The sequence below is a fragment of the Chroicocephalus ridibundus genome, chromosome 4, assembly GCF_963924245.1.
Source record: "Chroicocephalus ridibundus chromosome 4, bChrRid1.1, whole genome shotgun sequence".
Taxonomy (NCBI): domain Eukaryota; kingdom Metazoa; phylum Chordata; class Aves; order Charadriiformes; family Laridae; genus Chroicocephalus; species Chroicocephalus ridibundus.
The window spans coordinates 2,023,168-2,044,112 of record NC_086287.1 but is presented as its reverse complement, the minus strand read 5'-3'; the positions used below and the strand labels follow the sequence as shown (position 1 = coordinate 2,044,112).

General features: G+C 52.2%; 1 protein-coding gene across 5 annotated transcripts in view; it reads left to right on the top strand.

Annotated features, from left to right (window-relative positions):
• Positions 1–14,290: 14,290 nt before the first annotated feature.
• Positions 14,291–20,945, top strand: part of DAGLA (diacylglycerol lipase alpha) — a 71,439-nt gene continuing 64,784 nt past the window's right edge. For 2 of the 5 annotated variants that reach the window (XM_063333387.1, XM_063333382.1), the window contains exon 1: positions 14,291–14,416. The gene's annotated coding sequence lies outside the window, so the exon portion shown is untranslated. Of the gene's footprint in view, positions 14,417–14,579; positions 14,673–20,945 lie in introns of those variants that run through there. The other 3 variants (XM_063333390.1, XM_063333385.1, XM_063333383.1) reach the window with 2 other exon arrangements.

Sequence of the window (20,945 nt, the reverse complement as noted above, 5' to 3'; positions counted from 1 at the left end):
GGCTCGGGAGGGAGAGGGGCTGGCCCTTTTCCCCCCCAAAGAAATCCCACTCGTGCCCCTCCCCGGATTACAGAGGCGCCGAGGCAGGGGAGCAGAGCATGCCAGCATATCTAGGTCACGGATGTGAGCGGCTAAATGAGCTCCCTCATTAGCTGCCTCCATCTCCGCATTGCACCTACGCGGGGCCGGGGCGTGCAAATCGGCCTCTGCCCTGAGGAGGAGGGGATTTGGAAACCCCTGGGTGGGAGGGAAAGACAGCTGGGCCCATTATCCCAAGGAAATGGGCGCAAGCTGAAAGGTGGGGAGGTAACGCCGGGCTGGCCGGTTGAGGGGAGGGAAGGCACGGCGTTGTCAGGGATGGACGGACGGACAGACAGCGGGGAGGCTCGCATGCGTCCAGGCTGAGCACGGGCTCCAGCATCCTCAAATCGCCCTTGGCTTGGGGCTTCCCTCGGTGAACTGGAGGCAGGACTGAGCCCCAGCTGCCCACACCAGTTTGCCCAGGTGCTGGGCATCAAGCCCTCCCACCTGGAGCAGATGAGCGGTAACACGGGCCCTGATAAAAGAGCAATCAAGGCAGGCAGAGCCTCTTTAGGAAGAGAGCAGCACAGTCTCAGGGCTGTTGCTGTGGCTGAAGGCCTGGCTGCAACATGGGGCTCTGGAGCATCGGAGGAGGGTGAGTTACCTCCTGAAGCCTGGCTAGAGCGCATGGCCCTGTGGATGGACCAGGGTTTTGCCTCCAACTTCATCCCGAATAACTTTTCCCCCCTTTATTGCTGCCTGGCTGTGACTCTGCCCAGGGACACCAGCACAGCCCTGGCCCTTTCTGGTTGAGCTGCTCGTGACTTGGCTGTTGGTTGTTAAACTCATCTGTGTTGCTATAAAACCTTTTCTTGCTCTTATTTGACGCCATTTTTTTGTGGCTGAACCCCAGATCGTGGTCCTGGGCTGGCCCAAGCCCTGCTGTAATGTCACTGTAAGGAAATTGTGTCCCTCCCATCAGAAAGCTGCTTCCCTGACACTGGGAGGGCTCTGGGTGCTTGTGGCTTTGAGGACACGCTGCTGGTGGCCCAGCCAGCCTCTGGCTAGGAGAAGCAGCTGGCTGGTAGAGCTGGTGATGCTCCTCCATGGGCTGGGAGCGTATGGCAGAGAGAAGGCAAGGAGATGAGTGGGGATCGCTGGCTGATAGGATCTGGAGTGCAACCGGCAGCGAGAGCACTCCTGAGGATGAGTCAGTGTCGCTGATAACCGGGCTGGTGACCAGGCAAAAAAAAACCCCAACGTTTCAAGGAGAGACTGTTAAAGCTCCGCTTCACAGGGCTACATCGGTGGTGTGATCCCCAGGAGCTGCCTGCCCCAGGTCCCCCCGTTGCGTGACCGCTCTGGGGTGCGGACCCTGGGGGTCTTGCGTCTGGAGCGTGTCCGCACCTCAGCATCGTGGTGGGGGCTGTCCCAGCAGCAGCGAGAGCAGCTCTGTGCAGCGTCACCTTGTGCCTGTGCCAACCCCCAAGCCGGTGGCATCAAAACTCTGCTGAAAGGACCTTGGGAAGAGCCAGCACCGGGCTGTGCCGCGTGAGGCCAGCGGTGCCTGTGCCGTGCTCCGTGCCTTGTCGGATGGCTGTAGTACCAGTGCACTCGGGTGACCCGTCAGCAACAGCAGGAACGACCGTGTGGTGCTGGGGTGTAATTGGTATCACCGCGAGCAGCTGAGGCCGGTGCTTTTAGGATGAGTAATTACCTCAGCCTAATTTTGAAAATCAGGCTCTTAAGGTCTTGCCAAGCTCATTTGCAGGACGGCCCTGTCGCAGTTGGGGTTGCTGTGCCAACAGCCGGGCAGCTGTGACGCCCGCGTGTCCCTGGCCCCGTGCCCGCCAGAGGTGGACAGAGCACAACCGCTTGTCCCTCTGCCCCGAAAGAGGGGGGTTCGCTGCCCGCCGCAGTGCAGGAGGGGAAGGGGAAGGTGTGCCCCCATCAGCACCCAGGCAGCCGGTGGGGCTGAGCTGGAGGCAGAAGGGACAGAGGACACTGAAGTCCTTGCAGAGGCAGGGGGAGGCTCTGGGTTCATGGGCAGAGGAAAGCCAAAGGCTTGGGACAGCATCCTTTTTTTTTTTTTAACGCATTTACTTTTGTTCATGTCCTTCTATCTTGGCGGTTGTAAGGTGAGGAGGGAGGATTTGGAAAAAAACACTTTTGAGCTCCAGAGGTGCCTGAATTCCCAGCCACCTACACCTAGGCTCTCCCAGGGTCTTCCGAAATACTTACTTTTAAAGCAGTTTTCTGCCGGTGAGAGGTGCTGTGTTAGTGTCCCAGGGTGGGTTTGCCGACGTGGAGGCCAAGCACGGCGGTGGCCTCCAGTGACAGCGTGGCCCACAAGCGAAGCAGGCTGCTTTGGTCCCTGTGTCTGTTTGCTGATGCTCCTCTCCAAGCTCTACCACCCAAGCCCTGGGCATTCCCGCTCGCTGCTGCCTGCCTGGACTTGAATTTGAGCTGCTGTCACACAGGCACAACAGGCGGGGGCTGCGTGTGTGCTCCTGGCAACCCCCCCTGTCGCCCTGATGTACGGGGACGAGATGTGCTGATGGCTTCTCCTTCCCGACAGGACCGCTAGGAGAGGACAAGCTGGAGAGCGGCCAGCCTGCGGCCAGCCCGTGGCATGCGAGCGGGGCTGATGTATTATATCTTCTTGGCTTGTCTAAGCATCTGTTTGTTTGTGTGGGTTTATCTCAACAGCAGCCATGGCAGTTTGGCACGCAATATGGTAGCTGCTGCTATGTGCAGCTTCTTTGAACGTAGCTCCAAGATGTAGCTGCCTACACAAGTCAGCTTGAACGGTCTGGGCGAGCGGCTCCGAGCTGGCACTTGCACCTATCCTCATATTCTCTGGTAATCCATGGTGGCCCAAAGCAAAGCCACAGCAGGATGGTGGCGTGTCCTGCCCTGCCAGCGGTGCATCCTCCTTCTGCTGAGCATCAGCTGCCTTGAAATATCCAAGGATGTTTTCCGTAATGCTGGCTCCAGCTGTGCCTCCTGAGGCAGCTGCGGGTCCCCACGGTTGGGATGTGGAGGTGCTCTGTGGATGGAGCTGTGGGCTGCCGACGTGGCCAGAGCAAATTCTTCCTCCTCCAGAGCAAGTTCTCCCTCTTCCTCTTGGCAGCAGGAGCGGAGCAGCCCTGGGAAGTGGCTGATCTTGTCCCTGCTGCTCAGGAATCCCCCCAGGGCTGCGTGTGTGCTTGTGCATGGATGTGTGTTTGCTGGGAACAAGTGCCTGGTGAGGGTCCCATATGGGCAGCTTGCTGATCTGCAGCTCCTCCTGGACTTTCTGGGGTGATTTCAAGTCCGAGAGGCTCCTGTGACAGCAGTCTGGGTGGCGGAGTCACGATTGCTACCCCCCAGAGCCCTGCCTTGCTTCACAAATCCCTCTGGATTACACCCTGGGGGTGTGGGAGGCGGTGACGGGAGGCAGCCTGGTCCAGCCCCAGGAGAGCAGAGGTTTCCCCAAACCCATGGCTCTACCTGTTAGACCTCGCGCCCCACAAATCCCAGCACAGAGCTGCTGTGTTCGGCACCACACAGTGGTGCGTGTCTCAGTTTGAGCTCTGCCGCCTTTGCTGCCAAGGTTTTTTGGTTTTTTGTGTTTTTTTTTTTTTTTTTCCTTTTCAGCTCTTCCCTTCAGAGACTTGTTTATGGCCGTCAGGGTTTGACAGGCTCTTGGCAGCTCTCCCACCCCCAGCAAAATGCCATGGGAGCCGAAACTCCCGCCCTTGCCCCGCCACTGCGGTTTGAGACCTGTTGGGAAGGGCTGTCTTTGCAGGGAAATCAAGTTGGAGACTTTTAGAGCCAGAAAAGACCTGGCACAGGGATGACAGCAGCAGAAGCCAAAAGGCTCAGATGGTTTTAAATGTCAGGGAGAGGTGTAAATGTATCTCAGAGACAGCATGTCCAGGAGCTGTGGTATTTTACAGACAGCTTGATCTCCAGAGCCAGCATCCCCTTGGCTTTCCTCTCTCTTGGAGCTGTGACTTTGCCCGGTCCTGTCCCCAGGCCTGCTGTTGTGTGACAGTGCTGTGACTTGCCCGTGGCATTCCCAGCCCAGGAGCGTGGGGATGATGCCGGTGTCTGCGGCCTCCGGTGAAGAGGAGCGGGGATGAAGGGCTGGCGGTGCTGGGGGGAGAGCTCTTGATGAGCAGAAGTGCAAGTGCATCTTGTCTCCTGCTGCTTGCGTGACCTTTTCCATTCTGAGATGATCTACCCTGACACTTGGAGGTGGGGGGGGGGGGCGGGGGAAAAGGGGCAACTGGTCATCTCCTCGCTTTTGCTGCTGCGTATTTGCCTGCTCTCCTCTGCCACCCCCCCCACCCCCCCCCCCAAAAAAAAAAAAGAGTTTTAAGTCTCCAAGAGTCAGCAAGTTCTCTGTGCCAGCCATCTGTCCCATTTCCCTTAGCAACCGTTCGTCCTTTTCTCCTTCATTAAGTGTCTGAAGCAGATCCTGACTGTCAGACCCTCTCTCCTTTCCCTTTTCGCCTGCGTTTGGCTCTCTGGATCATCCCTCTTGCCTGTCACTGCTGCGCAGCCTCCTTACCTAGGAACACGATGGCCTCCCACGCAGGGGACACGGCCGCGTTCGTGTTTTGACAGGCTCTGTGTTTGCTCACGTTCTGGGCGGGCTCTGGTTTCTGCGCTTGCCTGCTGGCTATTTCTTTCCAGCCTGATCTTTTCCAGTTCCTTCTCCTTCGCCTTCACCCTGATCCATGTGCTGCCTCCTCAGCCTGCGCTGGTTTTTTTGGAAGGGAACAAGGATTGGCACTTATGTCCCCAGCACACCTGGGCTCCGACCCACCGGGCTGCTGGCTGCAGGGTAAAGATTAAATAGTAATTCTTAGGGAAGAGGCTTTGGAAATTTGCATCCGGAGCTGTGGCATGTGTTGATTTGATGGCTGCTGTTTTGGCTGATGATGTGGGTACTGAACTAGAGACTTCCAGGACAAAATAGCTTAAATTATAGCACTGAGGTGCATGGCTGGGGCTCAGGCTGCTCCCAACACCCCATCTCTCAACATCTGCACACCCGTCATCTCTGCTCTGGGCATGGCCAACAAAGCTGGGCAGCTGCATTTCCAGCACTGCCTGTCATAGAAAGGTTAGAGTTGGAAGGGACCTTAAAGCCCACCCAGTGCCACCCCCTGCCCTGGGCAGGGACACCTCCCACCAGCCCAGGTTGCTCCAAGCCCCGTCCAACCTGGCCTTGAACCCCTCCAGGGATGGGGCAGCCACAGCTTCTCTGGGAAACCTGGGCCAGGGGCTCACCACCCTCACAGCCAAGAATTTCTTCCCAATATCTCATCCAAATCTCCCCTCTTGCAGTAGAAAACCCTTCCCCCTCGTCCCACGGCTCCCCTCCCTGATCCAGAGTCCCTCCCCAGCTTTCCTGGAGCCCCTTGAGGGCCTGGAAGGGGCTGGAAGGTCTCCGCGGAGCCTTCTCTTCTCCAGGCTGAACCCCCACAACTGTCTACGCCTGTCTTAGGAAAATTGCTGTCCATACTCGCTCTTCCTCATGTTGCCTCTGGTCCCTGGCATGAGCCTGCAGAGGAACCCAGCACCCCTGGCAATGCCGCACATCTGCCTAACAGCTCCATTGCTTCAGCCTTGCTGCTTACAATTTTTTATCTCTTTCTGCTCCTTCCCCGTGTTGTAGTTTGACCCAAAGGTGCACAAGGAAGGATCGCCTTGGGTTTTGCTGCTCTTCTCCCATCAGAAATGGGTTCTGGGTGGTCAGGGCAGTTCCTAGAGGACAACTGGATGCAATACTGGGCTGGTTTGTCCTTCTGGGGCAAGCATAAGGGTGTTGGTGCACCGTAAACCCAAAAACTGCCGTGTATCTCTTGCTGTGGCACAGCAGGGCTCTGCCAGAGAGGTCCTGGAGGAGAGATCCATGGGGAGGTAGGCTGCCCTACTCCCTGCAAAACCAAGACCATCTTGGAGACTCAAGGCACAGCGGTGACATTCGGCTGCTGTAAGCGCTGAACGACCTGTATTTGAGGGAGGGAGGACGCGCTGCTCTGCGATGCTTCATGGGCTTGAACAAAAAAGAGCTGCTGTCTGCAAGGGAAAAGTGGGAACTTCTCCATAGGATAATTATGCCGGGATACTGGTGATCATAGCAACCTCCACTTTGTTCCTAGGTCCCTATCCCATCTGCCCAACGGGCTGTGATCCCAACACCTCTGTGCACGGCTTTGCGGAGGAGCGCCGTGCTCTAACTGATAGTAGTAGGAGGATTAGGATCTCCATGGGAAGCCGAGTCTCCAGGCGAGAGCAGAGACTCCCCCTCCGGCAGTTCAGAGCTGGGCTAAAGCCAAGTGGGTTAGAAAGGTCTTTGAGGTCCTGGAGAACCGAAGGCCGGCTTTGCAGCCTGGTGTGAGGAGAGGGAAAGGAGCCAGGAGCGGAGCCAGAGAGGAATCCTTAATGTGAAACCTCCCGGTTCCGTCCAACTGCCTCAGCCCTGCTTTAAGAGTCGCCTCCAGAAGCGAGCGCAGATTCCGGAGTGAGCAGAGAAGGGGAGCGCGTTTGGCCTAATGAAATTATCCGACCGCCCTGGCTCCAGCTGCGGCTTTTTTTAATTGCATCTGCCTGATGGCCAGAAACACAGGGAGGGGTGGCATCCTCTGTGCAGCGTCTGCGGTGCCCACATCCCACCGCGGTGTTCACGGTCCTTCTCGCTTCCTAGAGAGCCTGGCAGGCTGCAGGTGCTGCTTGGTGAAGGAAGAAGCAGACATGGTGCTCTCTTGTCGCTGCTTCTCTCCAGCGCTGACAGCCACAACACAGCTGAACCGTAAACTTCCCTATCCTGCCGCAGCGATTCCCCTCACAGGAGGTTTAGCAAGCTCCTGACAATCAAGAAGCAGCTCATTCTTGGTCAGCCCGTGGGGTAAATTCTCATGGTTTTGATATCTCGGCCAACATTCCTCCGCAGGGAAGCTGTGGTAATGCCACCTGCCCAAGTCCTGTGGAGCCCTGGGAAAAGGCCAGCTCTCCGGCTTGTGGGGGTGAATGCATCCCACATCCCTAAAGATCCTGTTAAAAAAAAAAAAAAAAAATCCTGATTCATTTCTGGGCTAGAGCTCTCCTTCCAAAAGAGGTTTTTAGCAAGGAGGATGGAGCCAGGGGCATTTGAAAGGTGGGTGGTGAGCAGAAATAAGAGAGCATGTAGGAATTTGACGGGGGGGGGGGGGGGGTCAAGCAGATAAAGAAAATGACATTTTGTTTTTATTCAGGTTGTTGCACCTGAATTAGGCAGCGCTGCGATGAAGCCGGGGCCTCCGCTGGGCTGCCAGCGCTGCGAACACAAGGTCATGAGTCAGGTCCCCGTTTTTCTCCCCTCTGAGCCTTTAGGGTTCATTTCCACGCTGCCTTTTTTTTTTTTTTTTTTTGCCTGCAAAACCATGGGCTTTGCAATCCAAGATGGTGTGGGGTGGGGGGGGAAAGCAAACTTCAGCGCGGGGCTTGCTGAGAATGAGGGGTTTGGTGAAGGATGGTGGCAGGAGGACGACGGCAAATGTACCCATGGCCCAGAGCATCGCTTTAACCACTCACCCGCTTGTCTCTGATGGAGAGGCCACCTGCAGCTGCTGGGCAGGAAAAGGCCCTGAGCTTTGCTAAGCAGCCTCAGCAGCAGCGAGAGAACTCCGGTGAAATGTTATTTAATGTTCCTCTTCAGTGGAGATGGCTATTTACCAGTGAGAAATTTCTGGGCTGAAGAGTCACAGCTTGGGTAATGCCGGATAATGTCCTTGGGAGGCGGGGAGGGGGGGGGGGGGGAAGCGCTGGCGGGATTTATAGCAGGTCTTTGAGGCTTGGCTTCCATAGTTAGATCCTGGCACAAATTTAGAAAAGCAGCTGGAGGATGAGTTTGTGCTTGGAATCATTAGCAGCGAGGGCTGCGCTGAATTACCAAATGCAACCTGGGGGAGAAATCGTTTCTAGGCTTTCTGTCAAGGCCGGCAAAATAAATACATGCGCACACGTATGTATTTACTACATGCCAAAAGCGAACCCGCGGCGTTGTAAAGGCATGTAGCGCCCTGGCTCCCTGCGTGGAAGGTGGCTTGGAAAAGGGAGGGATCTTGCAGAGCAGCACCCGGGAAAGCAGCTTTATGGCTGGAAAAATGGTCTCACTGTGGAGGCAAAGCTTGGAAACGTCACAACTGGGCAAAAGAGGCAGCTCACCAGTGCTGGTGTGGAAGGAAAGAGCTGTGCCCAGGCGAAGGAGGTGCCAAACTGGTCGGGAAGGTGCCAGCAGTGCTCTGCCCTGCTTGCTTGTACTGGGAACTGGGTGCTGCCCCACAGCCCCATAACGGTCTGCCTGGCAGAGGTTCGTCACCCCTGTGAGTAGAGTCCCTGCCCTTCCTTTGGGTGGCATTTCAGGTCCCGGAGCAGTCTGTAAACCCCAGCGTGTCAGTCTAAGAGCCTGATTTTGCGCTTCCAGCTTGTCTCCAGAGCATCTGTCCCCAGGTTAGACTGGCTGAGGCTGGAGAGGTCTCAGCTCCGAAATGAGCCTTAGTGCTTCCAGCAGGAATCAGCTTATTCTAGGGGTTCAGGCACATGGTGTGGGACAGGAATCTGGGATGCTCCACATTAGACCAGCCTCTTGCTTTTTAAAAGGCACGAAGGGGGGCCAAAGCACCCAGCTTGCACTGAGTGGGAGTTTGTTTGTCTCCAACAGGCACCAAACCCCTCTCCTGGGGGACCCTGGCAGCAGTACCTGTAGAGTACTTGAATCAGCAGCATCCCTGCTTTGCCTTGTACAACTCCCTGAGCCTTTCCCTGGGTACTCCTGCTGGCTAGCTTAGCTGGGAACATGCCTGTAAAACGCTAATGAGAGTTGGGCAGAGAGAAACCTTAGGAAATTCAACAGGGGCAAGTGCAGGGTGTTGCACCTGGGGAGGAATAACTCCCCGCACCAGGACAGGTTGGGGGTGACCTGCTGGAGAGCAGCTCGGTGGGAAGAGACCTGGGAGTCCTGGGGGACAACGGGATGCCCATGAGCCAGCAATGGGCCCTTGGGGCCAAGAAGGCCAATGGCATCCTGGGGGGCATCAAGAAGAGTGTGGCCAGCAGGTGGAGGGAGGTCATCCTCCCCCTCTGCTCTGCCCTGGGGAGGGCACAGCTGGAGCGCTGTGTCCAGTTCTGGGCTCCCCGGGTCAAGGGGGACAGGGAACTGCTGGAGAGGGGACAGCAAAGGGCTACCAAGATGCTGAGGGGACGGGAACATCTCTCTGATGAAGAAAGGCTGAGGGATTTGGGTCTCCTCAGTCTGGAAAAAAGACGACTGAGGGGGCACCTTATCAAGGCTTGTAAATACTGAAAGGGGGGTGTCAGGAGGATGGGGCCAGGCTCTTCTCAGTGGTGCCCAGGGACAGGACAAGGGGGAACGGGCACAAACTTGACCACGGGAAGTTCCATCTGGACACGAGGAGGAACTTCTTTGCTGTGAGGGTGGCAGAGCCCTGGCACAGGCTGCCCAGAGAGGTGGGGGAGTCTCCGTCTCTGGAGACATTCAAACCCGCCTGGACGCGTTCCTGTGCCACCTGCAGTGGGTGACCCTGCTCTGGCAGGGGGCTGGAGGGGATGATCTCCAGAGGGCCCTGCAATTCTGTGATTCTGTGACTTCATTAACAAGAGGGGAGCCTGGGTGCAGAGTCCGGAACATGGTGTGAGGAGGTGGCAGCGGGGGAGTGGTTCCCCTCCAGGGCATCGCCTGGAGGAACCACAGAAGGCTCTGACCCAAGGCGGGGGGAGATTTTTGCAAGCACGCTGAGCACAGGAGAAGCACTGTCGTTAGGATAGTGATTTTTAGTTAAGACTTGAGTAATGCTGTTTGTCTGCAATGCTGCAGCAGCTGGTCCTGCTGGGGGGCCATCAGTACCTGCAAGTCCCTGCCTTGAGAGCTTTACAGTGCCAGTGCAGGCGACAGGAATGGGAGGAAGCAGAAGACAGGGACAATCTGGGAGGTGGTGGCTTTGCGTGGCGGCATTACAGCTGCTTCTGTGGGCACCCAGGCAGAGCAGGCTTCTCGGGAGGTCTGACAGTGGATGATGAAGGACTTGGGTTTCCGGGAGCTTCTCGGAAGCTGTGCGGGATCCGCCTGAAGGCGCTAGTTTAGAAACGCTTTGGTTGTAGGCGATGGGGAGCTGGTGGCTGTGGCTAATTGCAGGCGGGAGTCGCGCTGGGTAGCGGAGAGCTGCCAGGCAGGCTGGGGAGGCACGGCTACCACGGGTGCTGGAGGCAAACACAGGCACTTTACGCTTGATGCCATGGAAATGGGCGACAGGGATGCCTCTTGCTTTGGTTTTTAAAAGCGCTTCCCAGATTCTGGTTGTATCTGGCATTGGCATCGCCTGAAGGAAACCCAGTGTGGTGTCTCTCCGATTTGGTGATACTTCTCTGTGGAAATAGGTTTGATGCACGTTCCCAGGAGAGTGAGAGATGGTGGGTGAGGTACCGGGGTGTTTGCCTCTGGAGGGAATATTGGGGTAATATTATTGTTCATCTTTTTGGTGATGGTCTGTCCCCAGTGACCCTCCCTTTGAGAATGACAGAAACATCTTGCCCAGGCACTTGTTGCAGTCCCCCCTTTTGAATTTAGCCGTGTGAAACAGCCACTGTCACCTGCGGGTCCTGGCGAGGGCTGGAGGCTGGTTTCTCTCAGACATCCCATACCCTCCGCTGTGAAGAAGCTGTCACAAAGCAGCGAAGAGATGACTTTATTTTCCCAATGCACGTGGCGGAAGAAGCTGTGGGATGATCATTTGGTGGTGAGAGTTCGCGCTCATGCAAAAAGCGATCTGAAGGCAGTTTTAGCCGGCAAGAGAAGAAGAAATAGAGATGAAACCTGGCCCAATGCCTGCAGCTGCTGGGGTTCATCCTGGTCTGGTGTTTTGTAGGGCTTGAACAGGAGCCAGAAGGCGGCTGGGTGACCTGGACGCTTGAACCGCCGTGTCAAGGAGACCGCTGTGCTCTCAGAAGATCCCGTGTAGGCTTGGTAATAACTTCCCCCCCCCCCCCGAAACCCCGCTATGATTTTATTGTAATCCTTGCGAAGCGGTTGAGGGAAACTGGCAGGGTTGGGATTGAGGAGGAGAGGGGCTCGTTACCACGGGAGTAACGAACTGTCTGGTTCTGCCTGGGAGGCAAGCGGGAGCAGGATTTAAGAGCAGAGAGACTGGATGTGCCGCGCTTGGGGGCGGTGGTAACTAAAACAAGCTGAATAATAATAATAATAATAAAAATCTTCCCATGTACACAGCTATTTTTGGTAGCTGATGGCTCCTGGGTTTACATATTTCAGAGACTCGTTACTTTTCCAAATTTCCTGAGGAGAGGGTTTTTTTTTTTTTTTTTTGCTTCTAGGTTCAGGAGAATGTGATCCTTAACCCCGGAATCCCACCGGCTTTCTTCAGGACACCAAGATCAGCAGACCTGGATGGGTTCTTTGTTGATCGCATCCTTCCTGTGCGCTGCTGGCATGTTATAGAGATCTCTGGAGCTCCACCAAGTCTGCCCACAGCGGTCTGGACTTTTCAGTCATTCTGGAGAGCTGATATCAGTGATTCCAAGGTGCCAGAGCAGCCCTGTGCCACACCTGCCTGTGTGCTTGAGGTACAACACACTCCTGTTTAAAGACGAACACAGAGAACGTCCCCTGTCCTTGTGTTCCTGGGTTATTCTTCAGCAGCTGCATAAACAGGCCAGAATAGTCCAGGGGTGAGCAGGGATGGCGAGGGCCCGGCAATTTATTAAGCCAGTGTTGCTGCTGAAGGTTTTATTGTGAAACCGATAGCGGCGTGTCAGCGGAGGAGGTCTCCTGATGGAGAGGCAATAAAGCAGGCTGTGTAAGTGCACCCGAATAGGTGTGTGTCCGAGTTATCCGCTGCGATAACCCAGCTGATATATGTATAGTTACCTCTGATGCTGTAACTCCGCTCTCCTACATCCCTCCTAAGGTGTAGGACTTGGCACTGAGGCATGTACATCTCTGCACCGTTGCCCTGGGCACTCAAACCCAAACTCTTTCATTTTCCCCAGGTTGGGGAAACTTCTAACTTAATGTTCTTGCTGCGGAGGATGTAGGTGGGGACCGGGCTCAGGAGGGCTAAAAAGGTTCTCTGGGGCCTAGCGAACATCCCATTTCTTGCGATAGACACCCGTTAATGTCTTAATCAAGCAGCTTTTTTTTCTGGCAAGTGGTTATTCTGCCACCCGCCCTCGCGTGCAGTGAGAGAGGGCAGTGCCCTTCGCGCGAGGGCAGAGACGGGGGATTTCTGGGGGGGTGTTAAGTCCTTCCCTTAACACTTGAGGGAGTGTTAGGGAAACAGGCTTACCGGAAAACAAAGTCCAAATTTGTTTGTAAATTGTGTCACTGCCATATAGGAGGCTGGAAAGCAAGAGCTGCCGATGGCTGTGATGCACTCTGTTGCTGGAGCCGTGCTATAAATACACAAAATAAATAAAATAAAGCCTGGCCCTGGCGAACCAGCCGAGCTTTTGTGGAGCTGAGTTAGATACGGGCAGCCGGGGCTGCTCGCAAGCAGAAAGCCTGAGCTGTGTGAGATTAATTGCCTGTGATGACTTGGGTACAGGATGGCAGGATTCAATTGGCAGGATCTGGGCTGGTACACACTCTATACCACCCCTTGAACTGAAAGTCTTGAGCAGCAACTGATCGCATTTTCATTAATAAAATAGCAACTTAGAGCTTTCCTGAGATTCTTGCTTCTACCTGCTCCAGGTTTCAGCGCTTCCAGGAGTCCCTGCCCACCGGGTTGGCACCGCTCTGCTGAGAACGGTTCGTGCTGAAGGAAGACCTTGGAAGTGCCACACGCAGGATAAAATGATTTGTCTAAATACTATATTTGGCACCAGCTTTTCATCTAAACCCAAGCCACTTTACACCTGTCTGGCAAGATAAAGGGACTTAAAATGAGCGTGAGTGTGATTTTTGTGCCTGAATGGTATACAAAGACCTCAGCATAAATGAATACCAGAGCTTCAAAGCTTTTGCTGAATGTTTTTCTACCACCTATAGTACTGTCAGGCTATTTTATTTTCAAGGTACGGTGATATCACTGAGCAGACCATTTGAAGGCTGCTCTACTTGTTTTAAGGAGGAATGGACAGACGGGTATATGCCGTTATCCCCCGCTGAATGAGCTCAGCTGTTTTCTGGGACATGTATTCCTACCCACAGGAAACTTTTTTTTTTTTTGCTACTTTTCTAGTCTCTGGCAATAAGAGCATCTAAGTGATGTCCTTGGCTGATACTTTGATACGTTGAGGTCACTGCTGTGTCCAACCTGAGCCACTGCTGTCCTTCCTCCCACCCAAGCGCCATGACCAGGGGAAGGCTGTTAGCGAATCCATCCTTATGAGGATTTTGTCGGTAAGTGATGCATGAGCAGGAAAAAATTGCAGTCGGATTGCAAACCAGTATCTGAAACAGAAATGGCACCCAGAGCACTGGCCGGGTCGCACAGAGCTGTAAGCGACTACAGCCAACAAAACGTTATTTCCATTTAACTCACGCAATAGTTTGAAGCCTTTTGATTAAAAGGCGATTATATTTCAAGCCCAGCTGTAGTAAACCGTTGCCTATTCCACGCTGGGGGCTGAAAGCGGTGTGCCAAGTGCGCAAGCTGTAGTAGAGCAGGGGCCTGGCCTGGGAGGGTGTGTGTGTGTCTCTGAGGGAGGCCGCCATGTTGTGCTGGGGGGCTCTTCTTGGCAAAGGGGTGTTGGGGAGAGCTGGGTATGCCCACCTTCCCTCTGAAAGGTGGTGGTGGGGCTGTCCAGAAAGCAGCGCTGGGGGAATAAAGCTGCTTTGATGCCCAGAGTAGTTTTTAGGGGGGCTCTGGCTCCCACAAGCCGCAGGGCCGGGATGTACCTACCCTGGCTGGGGGCTGGCAGTGGGGAGGGAGTGGGCTCCCTCAGGGTGCTGCGGCCCTGACGCCAAGCAGGGGAGGCGGACGGTGGTCCTGGGGGAAAGGGGTGGTCCTGGCCGGGCTCGGCTACCGCCGAGGTGGGGGCGAGTGCGGCCTGGCCAGTGGTGGCCCCGCGTTACGGGCCGGCGGGGCTCCTGCCTCCAGCCGGCGGCGGGAAGGCCCGGCCCGCGGCGCCGCCTCAGCACCGCCAGGGGGCGCCGCCGCCTCCTCCCGCACGTACGCGCTCCCCCCAAACTAGCTCCAGCCGTCGCCATGGTGACCGCTGGGTGCGTAGCGGCCCTTACGAAGCTGACGCAGTGGGCGGCCCGGCACGGGCGGGGGCGGCCCCTGCACGGGCGGAGGCGGTGTTAGAGAATCGGGGGGCCGCCAGGCCCCCGGGATGGAGGTGGCGGCGGCGGCGGCCCTGGGCCTGCGGCGGCGGAGAGGTGAGGGCAGGCGGGAGAGCGGTGGCGACCCCCGCGCCCTGGGGCGGCGGGGGAGGCCCCGGTGGGGGGCTGGCAGCGCCCCCCGCCCCGGCGGGGCCTTCTTCGCGGCGGGAGGGCAGGTCCCCGCGGGCCGTGAGGGGAGGAGGCCGTTGGGGACGAAGCGGGCGTTGGTGCGGGCCTGGCGGGGACTGCCGGCCGCTGTCCCCTCACCCCGGCGGGGCTTTGTTCTGTCCCGCCCCGCTCCGGAGGCGGTGGGGTAGGTGTGGGAGGGGTTGGCGGAGCTGTGCCCGGAGGGAGCGTTTGCCTCCGGTGCTGCGGGGAGGCGGCGGGGCAGGGGCGGCGGGGCGGCTGTCTCCTGCGGGAGCCGCCTCTTTCCCTTTCAGCTGCAGGGCCCCCTCACAAGGCGGCCTGCTCCCTAGAGAAATAGGCGGTTTCCCCCCCCCCAAACAGGTGCAAGGCAGTGCATCAGGCTGATTGCGGGGTCAGAAATGGCACTCAAGACCCCAGTCCAAGCTGGCCTCGGCTGTCAGTGCTAGCCCAGTGTGGGAGATTGGCTGGGTGCTGCTGGCTGATTGTACAGGGAGAAGCTGGTGGTGTGTGGAGGGTGGGTGTGACACAGGGATTCTTTCTTTCAGCCTTTATTACATTTCCACAGGGACCGGTATCTGAAACAGTTAGCTGGCACTAAAAGAAGTTCAGTGACGTGGATCTGCCACAGTGGGTGATGAGCCCTGACGATAGAAATCCCCAGTTAGGGTCACAGAGACCTGCGTGCTTGTAGAAGTAAAAGATAGATCGCTCTGAGATCTTATAGCTGGGATGTTGCCAGACCACTCAGCCAGAATTCATGCTGTGCCCGTTCCAGGAATTGGTACCTGCCGGTGTGTTTGGGACAGGCTTCAGTTGTCACTTGGAATATAGGAATGGGGATTGCCGAGTCTGCAGGTCCTGATATGTGGGATGGTACTTACAGCCAGTTCCAGGTGGGAAACGGCATAATGATTGCCAAAGATAGTATATACAGCTTCTGGGACGCTGGAGTGTTTCTAAGTGTTGCGTACTGAAAGCAGCAAATCTCCACGCGATGGATTAGCCAGCATGTTGAAGGAAGTAGTTCTGTGGGAAAGTATAACCTCTGCCAAGGTGGGAAGGGGATTACTTGCCTGCCAGGATAAAACCTTGTGTTACCTGGTGATGAGTTGCTACATCCCGCTGAGTGTCATTTTCTGGAGAAGTATCTGAGCTTGTGCGGTCAGGCTGAGAGTTTTTAAAATAGTCGTGGTTGGGAGATATTGAAATTGTAGGAAGTGGCTTCTGTAAAGACAGACAGTCTTTAATCTCTCGGTTTTATGACATTTGGCTTCGGTGAAATGTGTATCTAGTGGGGAAGTATCTAAACTGTTAAGGAGGTTAGTTTGTGGTTGAGGAGGAAGGAGTATCTATTGGGCACCAGTGGAAAGCTTTCAAAGTAGAAAACATTATCTAGGTGAAGTTATTAGCGTCCTAGGTGTTAGCTTTCTGTGTGATAAAAGTTACATTGGGTTCTTAAAGCTGCTGATTAGCTTACTGCTCAGCGCAGTTGAGTGTGTGTCAGTTTGTAGCGGACAGGCAGACCAGTAACGGCTAACAGGGACAAGAAACTTGAACAGCATCTGCTCCGTGGTAAATGATGCATATAGCCTGGAACTTCTCTAACCAAAACCCTTCAGAAAGGAGGAGGACAAATGTTCCCCTTTAATCCGTATTTAAATAAAAGAACAGATTTGGGAGTTAACCATCTCTGCTGTTTTACAAAAAACTTACTCCCTCTCTAACATGCCATAGAGTCAAAATTACAGGCGTGAACTGCATATGTTTGCTGGCACTGATCTTGATAGCGCCAACCTGTAAAAACAGATTTGATCATTTTAACTTAAGGCACTGGGTTAGGTCCTTTTGATTGCTATAGACAAAATCAAACCAGAAGTCAAAGAAACAGGGATTGCTCTAAGTCCCTGACAGCTTAATAATCGTTGCTGGGAAATGGGCAGTGAGAAAGGCAAACTTCAGTGGGCTGCGTCCACCCGTTCCTCTTTAGAGCCTTAGGAAGGGCCGGTTGTGCAACAATGTGATCTGAGTGGTTAAAATTGAGAAATGCGCTGCTCCAGGAAGAAAAGTAGGGAGGACAAAAATACTCCCGCCAATGACAAAGTTATGTTTAAAAAAAAAATTAGAGAAGAGAAATAGGGCAAACCAAAACACCCATCAGTCTGTTTCATGAAATATCTGAATGTAGATAACAGACTTTCTAAAAGCGTTGAGAAGACTTGTCTTCAGCAGATACTCAGTGCGTCTGCGTTGTACTAGATTTTGGCAGAGTTTTATGAAACTTTGTCAAAATTCCTATGAACGAATAGTTATGACAAAAAATTCTTTGTATGTAAGCGCACAGATGTGCTTTTGGACTTTGGGTGGGAATATAAATGTCACATTCCTTGCGCTGTGTCTGCCTCAGTTCTAAGACAGAAGAGATTTTTATATATTCCTTAAACACTGCGTATATCTAAACAGAAACTGGAGACATAAACTTGGAAGCCCTCTAGCAGATAGACCCACTTGACTTGCATGTTTTTATCAGTCCCACCTGCCTTTGCTTCCCTCTGTAAAACAGTTTGGCATTTCCTGTGGGATCTGAGTGTACCAGCTGTGGATTCCCACGTAATCCATGTGAAGTTCAGGTTATGCCTTTGTGATGCGACCTTTAATCCCAGGGTGCTGCAGGTAATTGAGTTTTACGGTGCCGAGTGTAAAAACGGGCAGAGGGGTGTTTCCTGTGCAACTTCATCTTTAGAAGTGAGTTAATTTTGAGTTAGCTCATCAAAACTAGGTCACTTTGCTTTCTGAGTTGCAATAAAATTGTACGGATTTGCAAACAAGATTTATATACTTTTTCCAAGCCTTTGTGATTTAGAAAACTCTCCTTCAAGCAACATAAATACCAATCTTCTTGGTTTTGTGGGTCACTTTCAGGCAAGGACCAGCAAGCTGGAGACCTGTAGCAGATACGAGGGTGCTAACACTTGAATTAAAGCAGCAGTGATTCTGTTATGCCTTCGGATAAGGGAAGGATGTTTGAGATTTTTCTTCCTTGGGTAGCAAAGTTTTATATCTACCCTAAAACAAGCAGCTTTTACTTTGGGGAGTCTGCCTGCACCCTGCTTTTCCTTTGAGTAATCAGCATACTCCTTTTTTTCAGCTTGCCACTTAGGTAGCAGCAAATAATATTTGGTTAAAGCTGGCAGTCTCTCGGATTCTGACAATGATCCAGCAGATGAATAAGTACATCCTGAGCTGGATTCAGCAGTCTGAGGAAGTTACATTTAAAGAGACAGCAATTGAGATGCTCGGAAGAGCGAAACTGATTTTCATCTGCTTTTAGAGAGCTGCAGGGCTGGAATTTCTAGAGAGCTGGGGGAAAGGAGTTCATGAAAGTGCCCTTTGTGCTATCAGCAGCGTGACAAATGGACTCTTCTGGGATCTGTGGATAGCTTTGGGATGTTTGTTCTCACTGGAATAGATTTTTTTTTTGAGTAAATCAGACTTTTAACTTGAAGCTAGCTTGCACTGCTATTTTCTTTATTCTGCACTGTACATACATCATACTGTTAATTTAAGCATATGTCTGCCAGAACAAACAAACATGGCACGTGTTTCATGGGGGTGAGAATCATTGCGATGCTTCTAGTTAGAGCTACATTCCTTTGTTTTCAAGCTGATGTTTTGTTTTGTGTATCTCTAAAGAGAAATCAGAGGAAAAATCTTGACAATTTGCCAGGTGCAGCATCTGTCCAGCTTTGAATGTTTAAGGCAGATGAAACTGAATTTTTTTTTTTCTGATTCTGATAAGAAATCGAAAAGTTTCTCCACTAAAAAACTAAAATCAAATTGCACAAGTATAGCTGGGAGTTGACAGTCTACTCACAGGGCACAGACATAGACTCTAGAGTCTGCTCCCTCTGTGCAGCCACATTGATCCTGCTCACTAGATCTCACTCTGCTTTCCAGTAATACAATATATTTTTTTGTCTCCTACAGCAGCCCTTCCTCTGCGTATAATTCTGTAGTGCAAGATGTTAAGCACTCTTGTTCTGCTGGCTTGTTTGGGTGCATGAGTTAGGATCAAGATGCCAGGCACCATGACTTAAGATCATTATAAAACTAAGTGTATATAAGAATGTACTCATACCTGATCCGTTTTTTTAAAAAAAAAAAGTCTAGAATGCCATGGACTACTTAATTAACTATTTAAAGCATCATTACAAGCTTTAAAGAATGATAACGATGCATGTGAAAATTGATGGGTTTATATTTTAGAAGCAACATATAGTAAAGTGGAATATCCTAATATAAAATGCATACAAAATTTGGGTTTAAATGCAAAGCATAATGCTGCTGTACCTTGATGATTTTGAATAGAAGGCAGAATTCCTACTGAGCTTTGGAAAAAATGTGCTCTCTGTCTTCAGTCATTTCTCCTTTTCTGTTCTTTCCCTTCCTCCTTTTTATCCTTTTCCCTGCTCCTTCTGGTGAAAGGGGTGCAGGTCCCTTACCTCATAGACTGGATTTCTTTGAAAAGATGTCAAGCTAAAAGATTAAATAAAAAAGGCTGCTGATTATTTTTCTTTTCCTTGCAGCAAGAGTAGAAAAATCTGCATGGCAAGCAGAGACTGCTTGACTAACAAGGAGTTTTCTCATGGGCTCTTAACCCTCAAGCTTCCACTCTTTCCTTTTATACCAAGGCTTCTTTAACTAGACTTGTGCTCCTACGGGCTCTTGCAGACCCCTGGAAGTCCTCCTCCTCACTGCCCTCCCATTGGAGTTTCTGTCCCTCTGGCCTGACCTTCTGGTCTCCTTCAGGTTGACTCCAAATGTCTGTGGAATTGCGTGAGAATTCATGGCTTTTTAGTTCTGTTCAAGCTGTCAAATCAGTAGCCAGGCTGCTTTGGTTCTTGCATTGTTCCCTTTGGGTGAAATTAAAACTACAAGTGGATTCCTCAGTGATGTCTTTGACCTTAATAAGAATTTCTCCCTGAAAACAGGATACAAGATACAATCCTGGAGTCTTAAAAATTCTAATTTTCCTTGTGTTCTGCTCTTGCCATTTCATTGGGCAAAGGTGCTGTTCAGCAAGCAATGATAACAAACGCAGTGCAACTAACTTCTAGTAAACTAATAATACGATTGATAAATTGTGTCCGAGTTTGTTTAAACTGATCGCGTTTCCATAACCTTATACACAGATCTACATTGCCGCATCAGCAATAACCTGGTGATTGCTCCAGCACACACCTGCAGAGGACTGTTGGTAGGGTTATTGTGGCAATCCTAGTTGGGGTGGAGTTTGTGCCTAATGTGTGTTAATGTGTATTTTCTAAGTTATGTGTATTTTCTAAATGCCTGCTGTTTCATAAGAAGTTTTGTAAGCTCCTCCCTGTAGATATAGGATCGTGCTGCTTGCATGCACTTCCATTTTCTCCAAGTCTTAACTCGGAGTGAGAATGTCCTTGTGCCCTGGGTGGGATCCAGCTGCGAAAGCTGTCAGGCACAATCCTGGAAGGTATCTGTGCCAGTCCCTCTTCCTCAGCATGCTGGGTTCTGTTGGGGCATTGGCATCTTTAGGGATGAGTGAGCACTGATGATCCTTTTCAGGAGTTTGTTCTCCCACCGTTGCTGCTGGGATAGCTTATTTCATACAGTTTGGCGCTCTGCGACATGCGAGACAGGAAGATTTGCTTGGAGCGTCTAAACAATGAGTGTCGTATTATTGAAGAGCTAATTACTTTTTGCTGAAGGAGAGCGGAGACTTGCTGGTACTGAAATTGATAGTATGAGATTCTCCTCTTCTTGTGAAGACACAGTAAGATAATTTGAAACAGTGTTTATGGTTACTAGGAGTAATTAGCTAATCAATAAATATGAGAAGGCTACCATAATAGGTGCTCTGAGCATTTGCCATGTCTTTTATTCCTCTGTAACATCTGTTTCTTTGTGATTTGTTGGTCTTAGATTATCAGCACACATCTGAGAGATTCTGAATTTAGATCCAGGCAGGCTTCTAGACTGAGTCCTTATACTTTTCTGAAGAACAACAAATGTGCAAATAAACTGGTGAATCCCTTAGGCCACCTTAAATAAAATTGAACTGGATAATAGGAAGAAACCAGGAAATCCAGGACCTTGCTATTACAGTTTCATTGCAGTAAGTACAATAGAAATGGCAAGGCCTGTATGGGAAAAAAAAAAAAGCTCTAGTGCAATTCTACCCTGAAAGGTTTCCATTCAGATCTGTTGTGCTGCTCCATGTCTGTTAAAAGTTGGAATTTACACAGCTCTGCATCTTTTAGAAAGAAGAATGAAATCTAATACTATGTCATGGCTTGTCTTTTCAGCACAGATCTATGTAATGTACTTGCTGGTGTTTACAGCCATAGATACAGCCTTGATGTATTTTTGGAATATAGATTCCAGCTCAAAAGTCTGAGCTTCTGGA